Below are 25132 nucleotides of genomic sequence, written 5' to 3'. Positions count from 1 at the left end.
TTATGTCATTAAATGCGGTTTATTAAACATTCGATCCATTTCCTCCAAGTCCCTCTTAGTCAACGAGTTAATTACTGATAACAATCTTAGTCTTTTAGCCTTAACAGAAACTTGGCTCCATCAGGATGACTATGTTAGATTGAATGAAGCAACCCCCCCCACTTATGCTAACTATCAGAAATCCAGGATTTCAGGGAAAGGAGGTGGTTTGGCAGTAATATCACAGTCTAGCTTACTTCTCAGCCCTAAAGTTAAAAATGCTTATAATTCATTTGAAAGCATCATATTGTCTTTAAGTCACCCAAACAGGAAAACTCGAAAACCTGTTTTACTCATAATTATTTATCGCCCCCCCGGCCCATATTTAGAATTTTTAACTGAGTTTTCCGACTTCCTATCGACTATTGTCTTAGATTCTGATCAAATTATAATATTAGGGGATTTTAATATTCATGTTGATGACCCCAGTGACTGCCTAGGAAAGGCTTTTGCAGCTTTATTAGATGATGTTGGTTTCACCCAAAGTGTGAATGAACCCACTCACTGTCATAAGCACACCCTGGACCTTGTTCTAACCCATGGGATAGAGATCAGCCAGCTGAGTGTCCTTCCTCTTAACCCCATCATTTCTGATCACTTTCTGATTACCTTCCAGTTTACACTGGAACATCCTTCTGTCCCAGTGAATAAGAAACAACTTAGAAGAACCTTAACTGACCGTTCTGTGTCTGAGTTTAAACACACAGTTCAGCCAGTACTTAGTGATATTCTGAGAAAATACTCTGAGACCAGCTCCCATAGTATCAGTCCTAGTATAAATGACCACTTTGTTAATGATGCCTTACAAGCCCTCAGGAGTACACTCGATGTTGTTGCCCCCTTGAAACCTAAGTTCGTCAGACAAAACCGAGTAGCACCGTGGTTTAACGCTGAAACTCGTTCTCTTAAACGAGAAACCCGTAAGTTGGAAAGAGAATGGCGCCGCTCCGGTTCAGAGCAGTCTCTGGATATCTGGAAACATAGCCTATTAAATTATAAAAAAGCTCTGCGTAGAGCTAGAAGCCAGTACTATTCAACCTTAATATCAGAGAATGGAAACAATCCAAGATTTCTTTTTAGCACTATAGCTAAATTAACTCGCAGTCAGAGCTCAGTAGAACCACATGTTCCTGTTTCTCTCAGCTCTGATGATTTTCTTACATTTTTCGATAGTAAAATCTCAAATATTAGACATAAGTTAAATCAAGTTATTCCTATTATCAGCCCAGAACAGGCTGAAGCGGTAGAAATGGAGGCATCCATAGAAACCTCTGTAACATTAGACTGCTTCACTGCTGTGGATCAAGCGGAAATAACATCAATTATTACGTCCTCCAAATCCTCAACGTGTCTGTTAGACCCAATTCCCACTAGACTTTTTAAAGAAACTTTTCCCCTAATTAATGATCCCATATTAACAATGATAAATGCCTCTCTGGAAACGGGTTACGTGCCACAGTCTTTTAAATATGCAGTTGTTAAACCTCTTCTGAAAAAGCCCAGTTTGGATCCTAGCATCTTGGCCAACTATAGACCGATATCAAACCTGCCCTTTATTTCTAAAATCCTAGAAAGAGTTGTAGTTAAGCAGCTTTACTGCCACCTACAGGACAACAGCCACTTTGAAGACTTTCAGTCGGGGTTTAGACCTCACCACAGTACGGAAACTGCACTAGTTAGAGTCTCTAATGACTTGTTATTGGCCTCAGAAAAGGGACTACTTTCTATTCTGGTCCTGTTGGACCTCAGTGCTGCCTTTGACACTATCGACCACGGTATTTTACTCCATAGATTAGAGCAGGACATAGGGATCAGAGGATCTGCTCTCCAGTGGTTTAAATCCTATCTGTCTGATAGGTATCAGTTCGTTAATGTAAATGGCCATTCCTCTCAGTGCACTCGAGTCAACTATGGAGTCCCACAGGGCTCAGTCTTGGGACCGATCCTGTTTACGCTTTATATGTTACCCCTAGGAAACATAATCAGGAAACACAGCATTAATTTTCATTGTTATGCCGACGATACGCAGTTGTATTTATCCATGAAGCCTGACCAGAATGACCAGATAGAGAAACTGAACGCCTGCATCAGTGACATCAAGACCTGGATGACAATTAATTACCTCCTCTTGAACCCAAAAAAAACTGAGGTCATTATACTTGGTCCTAAAAACCTCAGAGATGCTCTGTCTGCTCAGATAGTCTCCCTGGATGGCATAAGTATAGCCCCTAATTCCACAGTTAGAAACCTTGGGGTTTTACTTGACCAGGATTTATCATTTAAGGCTCACATATCTCAGGCATGTAGAACTGCCTTTTTTCACCTGCGAAATATTGCTAAGATCAGAAATATACTTTCTAAGAGTGATGCTGAAAAACTCATCCATGCATTTGTTACGTCGAGGCTGGATTACTGTAACTCCTTGTTAGCAGCGTGTCCTAAGAGTTCCTTAAGAAGTCTCCAGCTTGTTCAGAACGCAGCTGCTAGATTGTTAGCTGGAACCAGCAGAAGAGATCACATCACTCCTGTGTTAGTTTCGCTCCATTGGCTCCCAGTTGATTCTAGAATTAAGTTCAAGATCCTCCTGTTAACCTATAAGGCCTTACATGGAATGGCCCCGTCCTATATTAAGGACCTCATAGTCCCTTACCAACCAATCAGAACACTTCGCTCGCAAAATGCAGGACTGCTTGTGGTTCCTAGAATTAGTAAAAGTACGGTTGGAGGTAGAGCGTTTAGCCACCAAGCCCCTGTCTTATGGAATAAACTCCCAGCTCATGTAAGAGAGGCCGACTCAGTTTCTACATTCAAAGCTAGACTGAAAACATTCCTCTTTGGACAGGCTTATTGTCAGACTAGCTAGTATTCAGAGATTATTTAACTTAATGTTAGTTTGTTTAAATTAAACTTAATAATAACTATTTCTTTTAAAAGGCTGCTAGAAGTTGAAGCTGGGGTAACTATGGTGCACTGGGGTTCTGTCCTCTTTCCTTTTTTACTTCTACCCTTCCTCTCCTCTATTCTTGATCATAATTTATCATTTAGTTCTCCATGCCTCTGTTTGGTGCAGTGCGATTCATGTATTGTCCCTCTTTTCCTCTCCCCTCCTGGGGAGTGGGAGTGCTTCCAGACTCCAGTTGGCTCATCCGTGCTCCAGTTCCTGACCGTTTACCTCGCCTTTGCTCCTGCTCCTACACCTGGCTGTGGATCCTGCCTCTGGCTCATCTCTGGCTCGTCTCTGCTCTGTACCTGACCGAGTACCTCGTCTCTGCTCCTGCTCCTACACCTGGCTGTGGTTCCTGTCTCCGGCTCGACTCGCGCCTTTGACTGTCCCCACAACCACGGCTGGATGAAGCTCGTCTGCTGGACTTTTATATATGTAGTTGTAGATTTAGATAAGTTAATTCTTCTCTAAGATTTCTGGTAAATCGCCTGTCCGTCCTGGGGGAGGATCCCTCCTTCATGTGGGCACCCCTGAGGTTTCTTCGTTTTTTCCGGAATCCGGTTTTTTTGGGAGTTTTTCCTTACCGCGAAGGGGGGTCTAAGGGCAGGGATGCCAGTATAGCTTAGTCAGTTTGTTAGTTCATTTTAGTATTTTTCTATTGAACTCTTTGTATTCGTGATCCTTTTGATTTCATGTTTTACTTCGAAGCCCATCGAGACGACTGTTGTCGTGATTTTGGGCTATACAAATAAAATTGAATTGAAATTGAATTGAATGGTTCAACAGGGGGTAAGCCAGGTCGGACCATGTTTGTAACACTTTTCAGGGACCCCCACTTCTCTTGGGCGTCCTCCTCCTGGGCAGGAGTGGGAGGCCCCTGCCTTGCTCTCTCTCCTTCTCCTCCACCTCCCGCATGGTGGGTGGGTGGCTGCCTGGAGAATGGGCAGGGCTCCCTTGGGGGGCCCTGGCTCGAGCCTGGGGTCGGAGTGGGAGGATGCTCAGAGCACCTGCGTGGTGGGCGGCTCCTTGTATGGGCTGGAAGTTCTCTCCGGGGGCGGGGCCCTGCGCTGGCCCCCGGGGCACTCCCTGTGCTCCTGTGCCTCCTGGCATTGGGGGACCCTGTGGTGTTCCAGCTGTGGTCTGGGTGGCCGACATGATTGCCCACTGGGCAGATTTCCTCTATCTGCTATGCCATGCAGGTGTCAAAGGGGGGGGGGGGGTCCAGGCTGCCACGGTGGGAGTCTTGGTGTGGGGATGATGGGCCACTCTGCCACTTTTTTTTTTTTACCTTCCATAATCCACCTAGCAGGACAGAAACACAAAAGGGGTTTATTCAAATATACACCTCGTGTGTCAGAAGATCCAGAACCCCTGTTGTAACAGCAAAATATGTCCAACACAAGAGGCTTTCAGCTCATATCTAAATGCTCAGCTGTTGGACAGGACAAGTTAAAAAAAATACAAAGATTTGGGTCGGTTAGTCAAGAATTATGCAGTTTATGCGTATTTTATGTAGTTTATACGCAATCCTTGATAACCCAAATGAAATCCAGTAAACAACAGTAAAATCACAATCTTCTTAGTAGTCAAAAAATTCAAATACCTTAAAACTGTTATTTAAAATTTTATTTTGCTCTATGAAGTTTCTAAGAACAAAAATTACCAAATACTATGTTCACAACATAGCAAAAGTACAACTTTCCCTCTTCCATAACTTTAAATTGCTTTATTGAGCATTTCCCTCCCACCTAAGTGGGACAGAGGGAAAGAACATGAATTATACTGAACCAAAACAGAGGCATGAATGAGAACTGAATGATAAATACATGATCAAGAATAGAGGAGAGAAGGAGAGGTAGGTGGGAGTAGAGGACAGAACCCCAGTGCACCATACTTTCCCCAGCTTCTAACTTCTAGCAGCCGACTAACAACTAATTGTTGCTGTTATTACATTTAATTCAAACATCACCCGTACTTCATTAATGCGTCTATCTTCCATTATCCTACCAAATATTTCACAGTACACTTACCACCCGTATGACAATGGTACGTTTATACGCAATTATTACAAAAATCGCAAAAAACGCAATTGCACATGATTTTTGTGAGACGTAAAAGTAAATATTTGGCTTTCCATGACCATTCCAAGTGTGTTCACGTATGTCTAACGGACTTTTCATGCACATATTACCAATGTATAACTTCTATATCACTTTAAAATGATGTAATTGACCATGAATCACTAATGAATTTCACATAAACAGCGCAATAATCATGCACGCTTTATGTTTTCTACGTTTGTTTACGTGTTCTTTGCGTTGTTTATTTGTACTTTTTTGACGTGCAGACCACAACTTTTCTCCCTTTTTCTCTGTATATTCACGTATGACCAATTTTCATCCGTGCAACATGTTCAAAATGTACGTATTGGCTGTGTGACACAGCCACAAGCTTGGATTTTATTTAAAGACACTTTAAGTCCACATCAGCAATTAAGGCTGTTTATCATCATTCTTACCATCACCTGAATGTCATGAATAACTGTTTACAGAAAGGCATCAACTGTTTGCACTACAAATGCAAGGTCAGAAGCACCTATCTGAGTGCCAACGAGTTTTGTAACAATTCATTTCAAACGATCCAATTCACTGACCTAAAATCTATCCAAAAACTCCACTGGTGTGACTCAGAAATAAATTCCTGGCTACTGAACAATGCGGGTGAAGTTTTCCAGATTCATTGGAGTTCTTTCTAATCAAGTGTGATTTAAATCTGTGTACAATCAAACAAGTAAACAAGAAATAATGCAAATTTAACTATATGCCAGGCATGTCTGCATGCATACTGGTTTTGGTGCGATGGTGAGCAGGCAGGTGTGTTTACCAGAATGTGCCATGATGTCACCGAATGTAGAAAGAAAAGTGTGAAAGATCAGGGGCCGGGGCCGGGGCTCAGCCGGTCTGAGGAGCTAGATGGACTAGAGCCGCTCAGGTGGGTCTCTGAGAGCTCCGGTCAGCCAAACACCCTGGGCCTTTTGCCAGACTTGACCAAAGCAGGAGAAAGCAAGGGTTTGATCCCCTTAAAACATAAAGTTTTATTTGTATTTAACGGCGTTGCTCATGTTACCCCTGTGAATGCAGCAATTATTCAGAATGTCATCTGTGGTTTTAAGATGAGAGCATTGAATCAAACCTCCTGTCTGACTGTGCAGCTTATGAAATTACAACATTTCAAACATTACTGAATACACCAAAGGAGAATTATTGGAAATAGGCCATTTTAACAGATGAAAAGTCCCGGAACGCCAATAAAGACGCACGATTAACATTTCACAATAACAGGTAGCATATTATAAACAAATATTGGCATATTGTAAAAATTAAAATCCAGGACTGTTCCGACAGAGACCCCACTGAGCCAAAAGCTTTCCCCCACAGACGGCTTCATCTCTGAGCTTCCTCAACCCCGTCTTCCTCCTCCTCCTCCTCCTTCTTCTATATCTCCTTTTCCAGTCCTCCACTCTGCCAATATTATTCCATCAGGAGAATCCTTGATAACCCAAAGGAAATCCAGTAAACAACAGTAAAATCACAATCTTCTTATTAGTCAAAAAATTCAAATACCTTAAAACTGTTATTTAAACTCTTATTTTGCTCTATGAAGTTTCTAAGAACAAAAAATACCAAATACTATGTTCACAACATAACAAACGTACAACTTTCGCACTTCTATAACTTTAAATTGCCTTATTGAGCATTTCACTCACACCTAACTTGAAAATCCCCCCCCCCCCTCCTCCCGGGGGAGTGGGACAGAGGGAAAGAACATGAATTATACTGAACCAAAACAGAGGCATGAATGAGAACTGAATGATAAATACATGATCAAGAATAGAGGAGAGAAGGAGAGGTAGGTGGGAGTAGAGGACAGAACCCCAGTGCACCATACTTTCCCCAGCTTCTAACTTCTAGCAGCCGACTAACAACTAATTGTTGCTGTTATTACATTTAATTCAAACATCACCCGTACTTCATTAATGCGTCTGTCTTCCATTATCCTACCAAATATTTCACAGTACACTTACCACCCATATGACAATGGTACGTGCCATTTTCATGATGTCCCTTGAGGTGAAGTAAAACCCACCTGCGCTCACCTTAAGACGCAGCCGCCTCCTCTTTTCCAGCCCACTATGGGCCCAGAGGACCCCTGTGCCTGACACTGACGATATCCAGCTCTAGCTGCTTACCCTTTGGAGTTCTACAAGGTTTCGTCGACTACCCCTCCACCTTTCTCCAAAACGATGATGCATCGCCCATTTGTCCTTGTCAGGTTGACATTTCGATCCTGAAAATGAGACAAACATTTTGTTGTTTTCATAAAAAAGGTTGGGATTTTCCTCAAAAAACAGCTGAACTTTATTAAAAACATGTCTTCCACAAGGAGATGTCTGCAACATCCACTAGAAAAGGATCTGACTTGTGGGTTTATGCATCCAGTTTTCTCTGCAGCCACTCAGCTTGATTACTGCAATGCCTGTCAAACAGCCACAATCAACCCTCTACAGATGATTCAAAGTGCAGCTGCAAGTATTCATTTTCAATCAACCCAAAAAGGACAGAGGGGTTCATTGAACGGCACCATCCACCATGAACACACCTAAAACACCCAGGTAACCCTCCCACCTCTCCATCAATTGCAAAATCGAAATCTTAATCTGTGTCAATATTGGTCATTGGTCGTTTTACGTTATAGTAATATATCCAATTTTCCAAGATCGATTATCGATTTATTTCACTTGAAATGATTTTTAAACGTTGTCAGTCGATTTGATTAACAACACCCCTATTGAACTGGACGTTTTTCACACTGAATGTTTGATGCAGATGCTTAAGCCGGGGCTCTCCTTTACATCATATAATTAAAAGCTTTTCTGTATTTTGTGGATTTTGTTTTTCTTTTGCACAAAAAAAGCAAAAGTCCATTTTAAATTTTCAGAAACACGTTTGACCACTTAGGTGAAAAGTGAAGGGTTTGGACATTTTTAATCAAAACGACTTAGTCTGCAGCCAATCATCTGCCTACCACTTGTTCACACCAATCACCCTCATGTCCTCTTTGGTCTTTCACCAGATTTCTTTTTGTCCTGGTAGCTCCAATCCCATCATCCTTTCACCAACATCGTCCAGTTACTCCTGTCAAGCCATCTCCATCTGCGTTCATCTCCAAAACATCTAATCAGCTCTTCTTCTGATGGATTCATTCCTGATGGTATCTCTCCTGGTCACTCCAACAACTCATCATCTTCATCTCTCATATTCTGTCTCTAAACATCTCTCCCAGCAGCTCCTCTCTCAGTATTCTGTCATTCTTTAGATCTAAAGAGACAGAATGCAGCTCCTTCTGACCCTCTCTGTTCTCCAGAAACCTCTTCAAAGCAAATATTTTATCTGTGGATCTCCTTCTCTACATGAAACCGAACTGTTGCTCACAAATGTTCACCTCTCACCTCAGTCTGGCTTCCTAAAACTCAACTGTCCTTGGCTTGGACATCGAGGTCGTGGAGGACTACAAGTACCTGTGTGTTCACCTAAACAATAAACTGGACTGGACACACAAGGTCCTTCGGGGTGTGCAGGACTCTGCTAAGAACTTTTTATGACTCTGTGGTGGCTTCGGCCATCCTTTATGCAGTAGTCTGCTGGAGCAGTGGAAGCTCAGGGAGAGAAAGGAAGAGACTGAACAAGCTGGTCAGACGGGCCGGCTCTGTCCTGGACTGCTCCCTGGACTCCATCGAGGAGGTGGGTGAGAAGAGGATGTTAGCCAAGCTGACATCAATCATGGACAACCCCTCTCACCCACTGTATCAGACTGTTTCAGACCTCAGCAGCTCCTTCAGTGGCAGACTGCTGCACCCACCATGCAAGAAGGAAAGCTGCCGCAGGTCCTTCATCCCAGCTGCCATCAGGCTGTTCAACACCAGCCTAAATAAATAGTTTTACAGTTTTTCGTTTTTTAGAAAAAAAACAGCAGGGGTTTTATTTTTATGTGAAGGTGAGTAAAGACAGGAAAGTTGCATTTGTTCAGGTCTTCCTTTAAATTCAAAGTTGACCTTCTAGCTGGGTTTTTATTACAGACCCACTCTGAGGAAATCTTTTTTTTTAAATGCCGTTGTGGTGTTTTTTTGATGATGGAGGACATATATTTGGAAAATAAAGCCTAAAATTTGTATTTTTTAATATTTCTTTATTGAAATTGTTGTGAATTAGGAGCAGACAAAAAATGCAGTTTGAAAAAGGGGTTTACTTATGAGCTAATGAGAGAGCATGTAAACAGATGGATGAAGGGAAGTGGGGGCGGGGTTGCTCCATGAACCAGCAGCATCCAGGGAGAAACAGCAGAACTGACCTGTTTATGCCAAACGAGCATTTGTGACAACAACCTCGCCTTCATTTTTTCACTTGGACAGACTCTCTTCAGTCTTCTGTCACCTTCATGACACAATGCTGCTTATTTTTTAGAAGAACTGTAAGACAGGTGAACCCGTCACCCTGGAAACCCCCGGGTGGGGTTGCACCACCAGAAAAGCTGACGTGCAGATGTCCAGAACTCAAACACAAAAGAATGTAAAGCAAACTCAACAGAAATGACCCAATGATAAAACCTGAGACGGAACGACAAAACTACAGAAAAAGGCAAAAGTTCAGCAGATGATCCAATAATGAATAACTCAACGAGGAGCAAGAGAAGAGCTGAGAGGACTCCAGGAATTAAAGACCCGATCTGAGGAAAATGGTGTTTTTAACTTGCTCTTGTTGCATTTTTCTGATGATGGAGGACATATATAACATAATTTAAGATTACAATTGCGTTTCTGAGTATTTCTTTATGCAAATTCTCATGAATCAGGAGCAAGGAGAATAGATCAGAAGATGATCGGAGTGCATCGCGTCAGAAAAACCAGAGAAGGAGGGAAGAATCTGAATAAAAAAAGAGGATGAGAAAGCGGCATGGGCAAGAAGAAAAGGATGATTAAATGTGAAGAAAGACAAGTAGGAGCAGGGATGAGGGAGATGCTGAACAATGAATAACAGTAAATAAGGGTGGGATGCGAGGGACTGGAGAGATGAGGGAGAATGAGAGGCTGAGGGGATGGGGGTGAGACAAAAGGCGCTAATTGGTTTAAATAATTAGATCGTTATAAATAGGTACAGGAACAGCTTTTTAGGTTATTTGAGGAGTTCTGCAGAGTTTTATCTAAACATAAATCAACATTTTATTGATTTATGCTTTATTCTATAGATAGGTTTGTAAATGCGACCATAAACTCTTTTTAAAATGTCAATAATTTCCATCTTTTGTAATCTTTGTACTTGATAAAGATAAAAACTCAGGTAGGCTTAAGTAGGCTGGTAGGTGATGAGGTGAGTGGTCACAGCTGGTCCCAATCAGGAAGCAGAGCAGAGATGGGCGGGGGAGGAGAGACTGCCAGAGGCACCATGACATGCATTGCTTAACATTGTGATCATTAAATAAACTGAATTTACTGAAGACATATTGAAATTCAGGTTGAGTTTTTTCTAAGTCATACTTTAAAAAATAAGAAAGGAAAAGTGTTTTGGTACATTATCGGGATATTGTATCGCCAGACTCTTGCCAATACACTCCCCTACTTTATAGCATTCAACCAATTCATTATTTATAAGCAAACATGTAGTTCAGCATCACACTTTTCAACCACTAGCTGGCAGGACATCATCTGGCCTCTGGTAGCAGCTTTGCACCGCAGCAAAACATAGAAAGGATGTGGCGAGAACCGTCTCACAATAGAGCTTCGATTAGTCTGGCGGTTGTTTTACCGCTCAGTGACAGCAACAGAATGCAACTCCATTTGAAAAGACTTTTGCAGGTTGTTGATGGTCGTTACATCCAGTGGTTATTTGTCAGCTGTATTGGAAACACATGACCGTTTGGTTTCATCCATTCTATTCCTCAACAAGCTGCTTCTTTTGTTCATTGTTGTTGAGTCATCAGCATTACACAATGACACGTGCTCGCTCAAAAAGATTCTCCTTCAGATGTTGAATTTTAGTTTTATTTGTTTTTTTGTGTGTAATAATGAGTTTGTGTAGCTAAAGTATCGTTGGCGTCGGGACCAACATGCTGTTTGTGTGGGAAAGTGTGGCCCTCCACTAAATACTTTATCTGTGTACTAATATTTGCTGTCTGAAGGAATGCCAGTTTGCTGCTGGTGGGGGTGGGCTGGTTTTGCCGAGAACGCCTCCGCCCGCCGCACAGATGTGTTCATGGGGAACGCCGCTCGCTCGCTGTGTCTTGATTGCTGCTTGACGCTCACCTCTGTTTGACAGAGTAATCCTTTTGTTGCCGTGGTAACAGGCCTGGGGCTTGTAATTGTTGTAGTTATATATTTATTGCTGTTTCTTTTGAAAGGTACACTAAGTGAGACTTTGGAATCTGCATAAAATGTTTGATTTGTTGAACAACCTAATTAAAGAAAAAAAATCAAATTTGTTCCAGAATCAGTAGAATGTAGTTGTTTTTTGTTTTTATTACAATTATTTCGTGTTTAGCTTTGATTTTTCTTGTAACCGGAAGATGCAAAAGGAAACAACATTAACTAAAGTAAATGAACTGAATCCGACTGGCTTCTCCAGCATCCCTGATCCGCTGAGGAGGAGCAGTGATGAAGATCTCAGCCTCTCCGGTTCGGACCCTGCAGGCTGAAGATACGACCGTTTATGATTCCCGTCAGGGGAGAGAAATAATCTCACATTCAACAATCTCTAATCTGTCCTTTCTGGCTGAACGGTGTGTGGTTGGCGTGAAATGATGCACCCCCTGGCTAATGTTTGCTGTTGGTGTGATAACGGTCTATTAACCTCATAGATAAACTCAGCATTGCCACAGCATCCTGAGGTAAGCCTTTTCATTCACATCCTTGTATTTCTTTCACAGTCTCTGCAGCTTCTCCTTTAGTTTCCAAGCAGATCTTTAAAATTCAAATCCCCTCAGTCTTACTTTAGTCTGAGTTTCCTGCACTTTCCAACCCGGCTGCTCCTCCTGTTGTCTTTGCAGACAGCTTTTTCCACGCTTCGATGCTTATCTGATAGGAGACGGAGACGGGATTGGGGGGCTCAGAGGAGATGAGGAGATGAGGGGATGAGGGGAAGGGGAGCACCGATAAGAGAGAAAATCAGAGCAGAAGATTTAGGGGAGACAAAAGGCAGAACGGCAGACGTTCAGAGCCATTTAGACAAAGAGGAGCTCAGAAAGAGAAAGCCTCGTCTCTGATCTTATTATCCATTTTATTCACCTGGAACAGCCTCACAACTTCACTCCTGTGAGTAAGAGGACCGAATTTCCTCATCTGAATTCACTCAGTCTGCAGCCTCTGTTGTGTCTCTCCTTTAAAATTATGAAAATTTTCTATATATTTATATATATAATTATGTTTCTTAGGCTTCTGAATCCACAAAAGACTATATTTAGTCTGGTATGGCCCAGAGCGGCTCTCCTCTCCATTACCTGTCTAATTATATCTGGTGATGGAGAGGAGCAGGCGGAGCATTGTTATCTCTCAAAGCTGCCTGTCATTGTGGTTTGGAGCTGCAGTTTGTGACCAGCGGCAGAGAGAAGAAGCTTTTTAGAACACAAATGTGGACGGTTCAGGAAATCAGAGGAAACTGCATTCAGACACATTGGGCCCATCATTTATTTATGTTTCTAGCAGCATAAAAAAACATTTTAAAAGGTTGAATTAAATAATTTCTAAGTAAGTCAGGGGATTTTTGCAAATTTTCAGAGTTTATGAATATTTTTTCCCACAACTGATCCAAACGAGTGAAATTTTACCAATGTTTTGTCCACTTTCTGTTTTCCTGATTTATATTAGAACTTTACTTAAAAACAGAGGAAATAAATAGTGGAAGTACTGGAGTTGGTTATAAAATCAGAGATCGTACTTTCTGCACCACAGGATTCATCTTTAGGAGTTTGCAAACAAGCTTTTTGACAAAAGGACTAAATGAAAGTGAGAAAAATAAATAAATGAATGTTTGCTAAGAAAAAACACCCGTCAAAGGCCAAAGGAAGACCTTTCATGACGATGTGTCCGTTCCAAACCACCTCTGGTGAGGTTTTTCAACCCAATACATGAGTGTCTGAAGTACAGAGAAATAGATTCATTTGACCAAATAAATGTCACATTATCTCAGATAAACTCGTGATCTTGCAGTGGGACTCTGTGACGGAGCCAAGAGGCTCCTGATTGAGTCTTTTCATCTGTCCTTCAATTCAGATATCCAAATTTTAAAGGGCGTATTGATCCAACCTTGATGAGGAACTGATTGATATCAGCGGCCGAGTCCTGACCTGTGTGCTGCAGAACCTGTGTGTAAAATGAAAGCCATCAAACAAATTCTGAAATGTTTAGCAACAAGGATTTGACAGCTTTCAGCGCTTGAGTTTAGCAAGCAGTAACATTTTGTAGGGAGTTTTTATTATACATTTGTAAATCCAGAATGAATATTCAATAAACTTCTTTATCAATCTTTAGTCTGACATTTTTAAGGCTGGACTAAATCAGGCAAAAACAAACAAAATGTGAATAGATTTATAAAATTCCCCCTTTCCCTTTGAGTTTGAGTTCTATTTTTTGTCTCAGACGAGGAAAACGAAGACGTTTGTGGATCCATTTGTCTGCGAGTGGATGCATCAGAATGGAACTGCATTTTTTCATCTGCCCCTGATTCACAACAGTTAGAATAAAGAAATACTTAGGAATGCAATTTGAAAGCTTTTCCTCTTAAATGTCCTCCATCATGAGAAAAATGCAACAAGAATATGTTAAAAAACACCATTTTCATCCTCTTTAAGATGCAGCCGCTCCTCTCTACAAGCCTCCTCGGGTCTGGACAACCCAAAAACCTGCAGAGCTCATAAGAGGTGGCCAGTGGAATTCCCCCAGTCGTCCATACGGCTGATCTTTTGGTCTCTTTTTTCCATGTTTGCAGTCTCAGTACCTGCAGTTCAGGCAGGAATCTCTTCTTCTGCCTCTGTGAGAAACCAGACGTCAGCTGTGGGCCTCTTGTTAGCTGCACACACATTACCTGAGGCTCATTACCCAATATTTGTTTCCCAAAGGTCAACTCCAGTGTCACAATTGATCATCCACAGACTGGAGGTTACACCGGTTTAATTAAAATGTGGCTCCGTTAATTTTTCTGAGCACTTGAATTTGTTAGGAAGTCTATGCTTCTGTTTTCTGAGCATATTAATGACGGGAATAAATGAGCACATGAGGAAAGCGCCAGCAGAGGACGTTTCACAGAGAGCACAACGATTGTGTTGGTTTTTCCAAAAGGCTGCAGTAAATCTTTGGCAAATCTCTGCAGCTCACCCATAGGAAAATGTTTCTCCTCTGGTGTTTGTGAACGCTCCTGAACGCTGCAACGGGCCCGGTAAACCCCAGGGTTTGTCTCTTCCTCCACATGCCTGCCTGTCTTCATCAAAGCTTCTCCTCTTCGTTTCAGCTGGAATCCGCCTGTCTGTCAGTCAGAGGGATGCTTCGCCGAAGCCACGCTTGTTTCTGCGCCAACGCTCCAAGGACCAACTCAAGTCTGGGGGAAATTGTTCATTTGTTTTCTAGCTGAAAGTGAGATGAGAAGACTTTAGCTGTTGCGTCCCTCGGCTTCAATCGTTGAGCTAAAAGGGATTCGTGTTGGATTAGGCGTAAGGGCTGCTTCTGTGCATCAGTAAGACTCCAGACTTAAGGATCTTACAATCCGTGGAAAAACAAACTCTCCAGCTGTTGTTTCTTCCTCCTTCCTCCTTTAGATTTTGTTTGTTCATAAATTTGATTTTCAAAGCTCCTGAATGCTGAACTCAAACCTACAAGTCCTGAAAAGAACATGTTTGCTCCCACAGAGCATTTACACGTCTGCTTCAAGACCCACTTCAATGAAACTGCTGTTTTTGGTGTTTTGTTGTGGCCTTTTTCTGATGATGCAGGACATATGAAGAAAATGTAGATCATATTTACAAAATGCGCTTTGTGCGCGTACCTACACTTGGAGGTTTGCTCTGAGATGTGGAAGCGGTGCAAATCTTTTTCTGACTTGGCGTCGTAGAACTTCTCCTCCATGATCAATTTCCAAACGGTTGGCACTTCCGATAATGAAAAGGGGCGCCATCCATACGTCACGACCAAATCCAAGTCCCTGATTGGTCAGACTTCCACTGGTTTCACTTTTAAAGCACGTTCGTTTCTTACGCTTTTTGTACAACGAGCCTGAAAAACGGTCTCAAAAATTCGTGCAGCGGCGTGATAACGCGACGGTTTTCAACCCACTAAATCCACGTTTACATGCGTTTTCACGGATATTACATTGAAAGTGGTCACTTGAATGCGTGTTGCCGAGGGCGACATGAGCGCATCAGAGCAGCAGGTAGCCATTAGGCTGCTAAACCTTATTCCATCACTTCAGATGATACTTTAGAAGAGGGAAGAATCAGGCGGCACCGACAACGGTGTCGTGTAGGGTTGTCGTGTGTTGTCACCAGATGTCAATCATGTCCTTGTTTGAGCCAATGGGCTTAAGGCTCCGCCCTCATGTAGGCAAAAACGACCATTCTGAATTAAAACTGTCAATTGAGGATTTAAAGCTAAGAGAGGCGGGCAATTAAAAAAAGTTGAAAATAGTCAAAACAGCTACTGTTACAAATAAACATCCTTTTTTATTTGATAGATGTGTTTTTTATTCAAGTTTTGACTATTTTTTCCAATTTGATATTCATGTTTTTTTTCTAATTTACAATATTTTTTTTTATTTTTGTCAATTCTTTTAAGTTTACATCGTGTACCTTTGAGTTTGAAACAGTTTTTTAAATGTACAAAATCTGTTTTTCCTGATTTGACCCAAACGGTCGTGAATGAATTTATCGATTTTATAGATGCAGGAAAAGCTTCTGTACCGTTTTAAGGAGAAAAGCAACAAAGTTAAACACTAAAATCAGGCATTTTCTGTTTTCCATCCCAGTAATTCTGAATCAGAGGGACAAACTTGTGCGACCCCCTCCTGTAGATGTTTTGAAGTCGTTTTCAGGTAAAACAAGCACACTTAACTGTGACTGGATGGAGTTTAGGCATCCACTTGTCCCACAGAGGAGGATTTCTCACTCCATTGAAGGCAGACTTTGCTTTTGACTGTTGTCCCCTCTCCAATGATCCGAACATGACCTCAAAATAACAAGATGTTCAGAGCAGAAGATGGCAGCCATTAGTGGAAAATGACTTTCAGGGAACTTTTTTATTCCAACCACTATTGAACATTTTATGTTTCATTAACACAGAGATGCAGGAGAACAGGCCACTAATGCTCTGATCATTTTGCAAATGTTTTTTCTTTTTTTGGAAAGACAAGCCTTTCCTGTTATAGATCTAAAACCTTGAGAAGTTTTTAAAATTGTATTTCCTGTTTTCATTTATTTTCGAAAGCCACCATCTAATGGGGCTCCCAGGTTGAATTTGCAGCCAAGTGCAGTTTCTATTTTATCCTTTTTGATAAAAAACAAACATCAAAATGTCACAAAAAATAGGTTTTCAAAAAGCAACGTCTTCTTTAGTCATGTGTTTTTTCCTTTTGCAATCATAATGTGGACTTGTTGAAGGAAGAATAAGTAAAATAAAACATGTTTAACTTTGACCGATCAGGAACTCGGGTTTAGTGACGTATGGATGGCGTCCTTTTTTTATTTTATTTTTACTTTAACCTTTATTTACCCAGCAAATGTCCCATTGAGATCAATAATCTCTTTTTCTCTTTATAATTCACAGACGTGCCAATCGATCATCCTATTCTATTATTATGTGTGTCAGCCTGGGGGCGGAGCTGGCAGCGCAGACTCTTCCTGGAAGGGCGTTTCCTCACTTTGTGACATCACAATGTGAGAATCCAATCATTTTTGTGGATTGGGTGGGCCTGCCGCTCAGAGAGCAGGTCATTGGAGGAATACTCAGAAATGCCTGAATGGATCAAAATACCACTTTGGGGTTGTTTTTATGAGGAATTAACATTAAAATGCACTTAATAGCTCAAAAAGTTGATTTTGGATGATATAGGCCCTTCACAGAAATCTCTCCCAAAAGTGCAACATGATATATTTTTCTTTATTCTGCATTTTTTAGCAGCAGCTACTTATACTCTAGAACAGTTTATTGTCCGAAAAAAATGGTAAATGACTGCATCAGAGAAATTTCTCAATAAAATTCAGAGAGAACAGCCTTGGTAAAAGCAGAACTGATGAAGTTAGTTGAACATTTTCTTGATGAGTTTATTTGTGATGTGATGAAGAGTGGGCGTTCCTTTCCACCCTTCATGATTCTAAATTTTAAAAGACTAAAGCAACCAGAGATTCTTGAAACGGAACGAAAGGTCGCTAACGAGTGTGAGACTAAAGTTTCCACCGTGTTTGAACCGACAACGCCGTTGGGTTCATCACACCGTCTAATTGGCCGACGCGAACGAAGCTTTGTTAATTACCTCTGTGCTCATTTCACAACCTCACCAACTTTTTGGTCTCCTTACTGGAGGATCCTGTGATCGTTCTTTGTTTTATCTCCCTATTTAAGCAAACGATGAAAAAAACAGGAGAAAGGAAAAGTGGGACACAGACGGGTGTCGAGAGGATGAAAGTACGGGGGGTAGAAAGGACAAAGATTGCTAGTAAGAGAAATGATTGGCATAAAATGCTGCTGCTGTGCCGCCCGGGCCCAATTAGAACGCCATTATGGAATCGCCATAATGATGCATCATTTAGCACGCTGTATTTCTGCTCTCGTCGGTGAAGCCTCAGCAGTGCAGAGCGCCATTATTCCCGCTTCCTTCTGCTGCTCTGGCCCCACACAAAGGACAAAAACAAAGGCTGTGTGTGGGTGCTGCTTATTATTGCCACAGCCGACAGCCGACTGCCCTCCAACCGGGGAAAACTTTTCAGACTCGACGGATAATTTTACCTCCGCCTTCCTTTGATGCCATCTGTCTGCATAGTGCCCCCCCTTCCACCGTAGGTGTAAAAGCCAAAACGTGAGATTCTTGCTCTGGTTTGTCTTTTGACAGAAAGTTGTGTTCTGGTCAAAAGTTTGGACTATTTTTTTAAAAGGAGAAAATGTTTAGTTTTAGTTTTCCCAGAAACAAGGAGAAAACTGTCAGGAGAACAGGGAGAGGTGTGAAAAGATGAAACCAAACTGGCACTATGTGGCTGAAATGAGAAGACGGATGCTTGGCTTGATGTGAACAGCTGGAGCCACAGCTGCTCTGTGGCAACAGGTTATTAGTGGAGTACCTCAAGGATCTGACCTAGGTTCTTTACTCTTCATTTTCTTAATGACATAAATGATGTCTGCAAAGATTCTTAAATTATTTTGTTGTTTGCTGATGACACTCATGTTTACCACTCCAGCATACCGTAGGTTTAGCTCAGCGGTTTACAACCTAAAGCTTCCGAGCCTCATGTGGCTCTGTGACCCGACCATTTTGCTCTCTAGTTAAGAAACTGAAAACGTTTTGAGTTTAAAATAGGTTCTTCAAAGTTTAAATTAAGTAAGTAGTAAAGGAAAAAAAAGGACAGTACGTGTCACACACTTTTTCGACAGTTTTAGTGCGCCGTTTACCACAGATATCAATTGGAGGTCAGTAATTCAAGGATTTTAAGTGTTTGACAAATATGTTAAGGGTCACTGTATTGGCTTTGGCTTAATTATAGCTACTTGGATTTACACATTTCTGGCTGAGATTTGTGATGATCCCATGTGAAACATGGTGACTTTTATTTTGAAAGGAAGTCATGCCAAATGTCATAAACTATTTCACATTTTGAAAAACAGATATTTTCTCTTCATGTTAATGTTTTATTTATGCAAAAAAGGGCAAAAGGTAATATATAAATATTATAATTGTAATAATAACATAAATAAAACTCTGTGTGTTTTTTTTTTTTGCAAAGGGAAAAGTCTCATTTCCCACTGGGTTGTCGTCAATAAGAAGTCAAACCTAAATGCCTCTTTACGTGTTGAAGGTTGCAGATCTTTGGTTTAGCTGAATTAATGGAAACTATAAAAGTTGAAATGGTCGAGGTTGAAAATTGTTTCCATGAGAGTAATTTATTTATGAACAGAGAAAAAACTAAGCTTGTGATTTTTGCAGTTGCTAAATCCATCATGAAAATATAACGCCGAACATTGACTACAAAAGCTTTTTCCATCCACACCAACCCTTTGTTTTACTTACAGAGAAGAGCTGTTGGAAATATTGATTCAAAAAAAGGACATGTCAGGGTCGGCTCGGCAGAGATTGAGCCACAGGACAGAGGAGATCTTCAAATAAAAGGGTTTTATTTTACCCAACACAAAAATGGCATGGGCCTGGATTAAAATGGGGTCAACTTAACAAAAATGTAACTGAGAGAGTCAATAACAAAAGCTCAAACCAACTGAACCAAAACTGATCACCCCAACAGGAAACATTACTAAGAGTTTATACTGGCTGATCAGACCAATGACACAAAAGGGAGGGAACCTCAAATACAAAACATCAGACCTAAACCTAAATATTAACTAAATAAGTAAATTACTAGTAATTTAAAGCTTTAACAAACAAATCGGAAGTTATACTTCGAAACAAGTTTAACATATTCCAAAAAATACAAACAGTCCAACATAAGAATAAACTGTGTCTCCCCCTCCATCTTCTCCAGATGGAAGTGTTCAGAAAGTTGTCCAGCTCCTCCCACTGCCTCCCATCAGGCCTCAGAGAGAACTCAAAAGAATAGAATTACTCAAAACAAAATGTGTGAACAAGTCATTAAGTCCATTTGGTTATGTAATGTGTGAAATAAAATAAACGGTTTATTCAACAACAAAGAAATATAACAAATGAGTTTCACTTAACTGTGTGATTATTAATGGCTTTGAAAGCCAAATCCTGAATTCTGCTAAGCACTGTTCAGTCCTCGTTTGTGTCCGTTTAAGAAGAGAGAAAATCATTTCAAAGTTCCTTCTGTGTGTAAAACACATAGGTTTATGGTGTGAAGTCAAGGAACTCAATGGATGTTACATTTAACCAATAAACAAGCTGTTTCATTAATTGAAAAAATATATGAGTATGGTTAATATTTATTATATATGTTGTTTGCTATTATTATTAGTTGTCATCTAGTGTTGATGGGCTGATGTAGAATGAGTGGATACTTGAATTGTCTTTTGTCTAACTCCTATTTTTAAGAACTAATCTTGTAAGTTAAAGGCCGTGTCTCACAGCCACTACGTACATTTTGCGCTTGTTGCACGCATGAAATTTGCTCATCCGTGAATCTATGTGGAATATATATGAGGGGGAAAATAAGTGTCTTACAATTTCTGTTTTTTTGTGATTTCCTATCCATTTGGGCCTAAATAAACACCTTAAATTTTAATTTTTTTACAAATGTTTTTTATTTTAATTTCCCAACACGTTAACTGTAGAGGACAACAGGACGATATTTCTGTGAAAATAGAAGTCAATTTGGAAAATCAGAAAAAAGGAGCAGATTAAATCTTTAGAGTGATATTCACCCAAAAAACATTACATTTTGTTCTGAAACAATAAAATTCTGCATCACTCTTTTGTTACTTGTTGGACCATCTGCTACAGAGGAAGATCGACCGGTAAATTGAGAGCTTTGCTTATTGGCTCAGCTCTCTCCTCACCACAACGGACCGATAGAGCGACCGCATAACTACGGTCGCTGCTCCGATCCGCCTGTCAATCTCCTGCTCCTGTCTTCCCATACTCATGGACAAGACTCCAAGATATTTAAACTTCTCCACCTGGGGCAGGGACACTCCACCCACCGAGAGATGGCAAACTCCCTTTCTTTGGTCGAGAACCATGGCCTCAGATTTAGCGGTGCGGACCCTTATCCCGGCCATTTCCCACTCTACCACAAGCCACTCCAATGCATGCTGGAGGTCCCGGCTTAATGAAGCCAACAGGACAACATCCTCTGCAAAGAGCAGAGATGAAACCCTATGGTCCCCAAACCAGACCCCCTCCGGCCCCTGCCTGTGCCCTAGAAATTCTGTTGTTGAACTGTTGTTCCTGGATCTGAGGTTCGACTATCGGACCGACTGTCTTCTCCAGTACTGTGGCCTATAGACTTTCCTAGAGAGGCTGAGGAGTATGATTCCCCGGTAGTTGGAACAAAACTAGATCAAAAACAGATCCTCAAAAATGTTATCAATGTACTGTGAAAAGTACGAGATTGAACTCCGGTATTCACAAACTTTGGCGTCATCTTGATAGGCAGGGCGCCCTGGTAGCACAGGTGTAAACCTGTTATGATGGACGTTTAAAAAACACAAAAAAATCAAGTTATTTAAAAAAATGACAGTTATTTCTTCCTGAATCTCATCCTTTTTATCATCTGAAAGCTCCAAATCTGAATCTCTCTCAACTATCTGGTATAGAATCCTCTCTGCTTCTCTTTTTCTCCATACATTATGTGCAGTCATTAAATACCGTAATTTCCGGACTACAAGCCGCTACTTTTTTCCTGCGCTTGCAGCCTTGCGGCTAATTCAGTGACGCGGCTAATTTATCTCTTTAATTAGCGGTCGCCATGTACGTACTTTCGAACTCAGTGAATAGTTTGAATTCTCTATCTAACACCAAGCACGAGGCATTTTTATTCAACACACCTCTTAGCAGCCAAACAGCATGGACTTGACTTCAGGTCTTAGACACTTCAGTCATGGTTCAACAAAATGAAACACGCATGCCCGGCCGCATCCCAGAATCCTTTGGGGCCATTAGACCCAACGTGCACGTGATCGCCGCTACATTATGATGAAAATTTCAAGTTAAAAGCAATCGTTAAAAGCAGCGTAAAAAAGTCCACCGTCACCAACGGGTTTGGAAAAGCCGGTTTGCTGCGTGACGGAGAGAACAGCGCATGGAGTGAATTTACACTCCATTTACGGTTTCTAAGGAAACCGTAAAAGCGGAATTTTGCTTTGAAAAACTCACAGCCTCCGTGTGAGCTGGAGACATCTTCTCCTGCTGATTGAGCTGCGGGGCCGATGGCAGTCTGAAGGCTCCCACACGTAACAACGCACCCGCCCGTCATACACAAAACGTACAGTATTAAGTCCGATTGCTTTGCACAGACACGATTTGCTCCGTCCACCGGCGCAACGGGGACGAAGTGTTCCTCCTTGAAGCCGCCCTGGCCAGAGGTGTCGGAGTAGATAGGAAGGGGAGACAAGGAGCGCGCGGGGCGGGAGCGGAGCGCAGAGGCGTCCGCGGAGTGCAGAGGCTTCTGAATTCTGACGCACGCGCCGCACTGAGGCGCGCGTATCGCGCTGAGGCGCGCGCTTTTCAGTCGCCGCTGCTTTATTTTTCCGTTGTGTTTTCTAACCAGTCCTGTTAGTACCATAACGCTGCTGCGACACAAGCGGAAGGAGAGCTTTTCCCGTTCACCCCTCCATGCACTGCTGCTACTTGCTAATTCTTAAACACGTACAACAGAATGGCGAGCCGGGCGTTGGCCCCGCCTTTAGCCCCTAAGACTCATGGGAAATGTGGAATCGCGGATGTAAATTTCCTCATTATAACTGAGGGATGTAATGTTGATTATATGGTTACTGTTTGTAATTTTATGTTAGATACCTAGATTGTCAATAAGTAAAAAAAAAAAAATGAAATAAAAACACCATAACTGAGGGACTTGTGAACAGAATATAGGTCCATGCTGTTTGTCAGATGTCGATACACTCAAATACGTGACCCAGAGGCAAAACTGGCACCACCCACAATGTGCTAATACATTGCACTTACTCTGGGATACTGGCCGTGATCTGTCAGGATGACAATATCGGCTAACGCATGCGCGGCTTGTACTCTGACGCGGCTTGTGAATGTGTAAAGGCAGCCATACACGTGAATATGGGTAGGTGCGGCTTGTAATCGGGTGCGCTCTGAAGTCCGGTATTTACGGTACATTAAAATGGTACATTAAAATGGTCCCGGTGTCCTCTACAGTGGACATTTATTAAATGCCTGCTGTTTTAAAACCGAAAACATGAAACTTTTTTCAAAATATTGTTCTTAACATGTTTATGACCAAGAATATATATAATTATCATGGTAAAAAAAGGAATAGATACATAATATTTGACTTGCCTTTCACCTTTCCATAAAATGAGGTAAATGGCATGGAAGCCATCTTTGTAGAGGTAAAACTTAAAGTTCCCAGCATGCAAACTCATCACATGACACATCAATGGAAAGCCCAGGATGTCCTCTACAGAATAGAATAGGATTTGGAAAGGCATCTCTTAATTCCTTAGAAATATACAGGTAAAAAAAATGTCCATTATAGAGGACATAAGTGAATGGGCCGGGTATCAGGAGGATATGTGGAAAAAGTGAGAAAAGTCTATATGTACGAATAAATCCACGCAAGGAACATGTAAATCAACGTAAAAGCCACACAATATGCAAATCATGCATGAATGCGCTGTTTGTATGCAACTTATTACTGATTTGTTCATCAATGATGTAATTTTAATATGACATGTGTGCCGTATGCTTTCACTTTCGGCTAACTTGGCAATGTTTTACGCCGGATGCCCTTCCTGACGCAACCCTCTCAATCCAACTGGGTTTGGGACCGGCACAGCATCGGAGAAGGGAATGGGGAGCAGCCCAGATTTGAACCCTGGTTTCACAGACGGAAGGCGCCGCAAACCAACACAAGCTAAACCGGCCCCTTAGGACTTGTGCGCCGTATACGCAAAATAAAAGTTATGTAAATAAAGTTCATGTGTGAAAAGTCTGTTAGACATAAGTGCAACAGTCGTGGAAAGACGCAAACTTGCGTATGCATCTCGCATAAATCACGCACAATTCCATACGATTTACGTAAAAATTGCAGATAAAGTACATAAAATCCACCTAAACTGTTTAATTCTCAACCAAACAAAAATGTTGAACAGCTCAAAACCGAATTTATGTAAAGACTCGTCAGCCGAAACCCTCGACGGACATTGTGCACATCGAAGAACGCAATAAACACGCATGAACAATGTATGTCGCATGTATTGTGGAATACCGAAACGTTGTACGTGGAAAATGCGCAGAATGTGCGTCGTGGCAGTGTGACACGGCCTTAATGAAGTCAACCAATAAACAAACAAAGTAATAAACAAATAATCACTGTTTGTTTCAAATGTGTCATTGGAAATTTTTTCTAATACAAATCCTGTTTGTTGTGCTGTTGATGCGAAACATGACGGCAAATTAAACTAGATTGGTTACATTAAACTATTGGTTACATGCACACATAATTCATTTGGGTAGAAATGAAGAACAGCTCATCATTAGAAATAAAACACATCTGTCTGTGTTTATCATAAAAACAAAGCTGCATCAGCATCAGTCGACAGCAGAAGAAGAAAACGTTAGCGTCTCATTAAACTCGCCTGCTGTTGCTGTTCCATGAACCTCCACGCCGTGCAATAATGCTCTGCTCAGGAAGACTCTTACCCTGGGAGGGGGCGTTTGTGGCTCTCGGGCTACTTCCCGCTCCCAGGTGGCGAAATGTGGCGGCAGAAGCTGTAGCCTCAGAGCAGACACCATCTGTCTGTGTGCGTCTCATTACATCCCTGTGATGGAAACCGCCGACCTCCTGCAAACCCAGCGCTTAAAAACAGCCGCCGGGGGCAGAAATTCAGACTGGCTGCCACATTTTCCCTGACTGCTTCACTTTCTCCTGGCTGTTTGTGTCCTAAAGATGACACTTCTTCTTTTGATCCTTTAACGTCGCTGTCAAATCTTACAGGTTCTTAATCAGCTGAAGGTCTAAAGAAACCTCAGATAACCGCAAAGTATTCACTCCTTCTGAGCAGATGTTAACTGCATTAAGTCAAAGTTTCTCTGCAATGTGGGGAAACTCTCTTCTGCTCTCCAGTTTCACAGAAACCCTCAAAGGAGATCCATCGGTTTTCAGATCGACTCGTTTCTAGCTGCTAAAATATTCACAGACCGTTTACAGAACTTTTATCTCTCCAAGAAAAACCTCTTTTTCTTTGCA

General features: G+C 41.6%; 1 long non-coding RNA gene across 2 annotated transcripts; it reads right to left on the bottom strand.

Annotated features, from left to right (window-relative positions):
* LOC144991959 (uncharacterized) lies at positions 1 to 25132 on the bottom strand. Of its 2 annotated transcripts, none has more exons than XR_013655651.1 (3): positions 24586 to 25132; positions 7233 to 7330; positions 1 to 4285 (listed from the first exon to the last, which is right to left on the bottom strand). It is a non-coding gene; the product is annotated as an uncharacterized LOC144991959 (long non-coding RNA). The 2 variants fall into 2 exon arrangements; XR_013655650.1 differs by lacking the exon at positions 24586 to 25132 and adding an exon at positions 16128 to 21507.

The sequence above is a fragment of the Oryzias latipes genome, chromosome 4 (assembly GCF_053564925.1).
Source record: "Oryzias latipes strain Hd-rR chromosome 4, Olatipes_Hd-rR_3.1".
Taxonomy (NCBI): domain Eukaryota; kingdom Metazoa; phylum Chordata; class Actinopteri; order Beloniformes; family Adrianichthyidae; genus Oryzias; species Oryzias latipes.
This window is presented reverse-complemented; position numbering and strand designations above follow the sequence as displayed.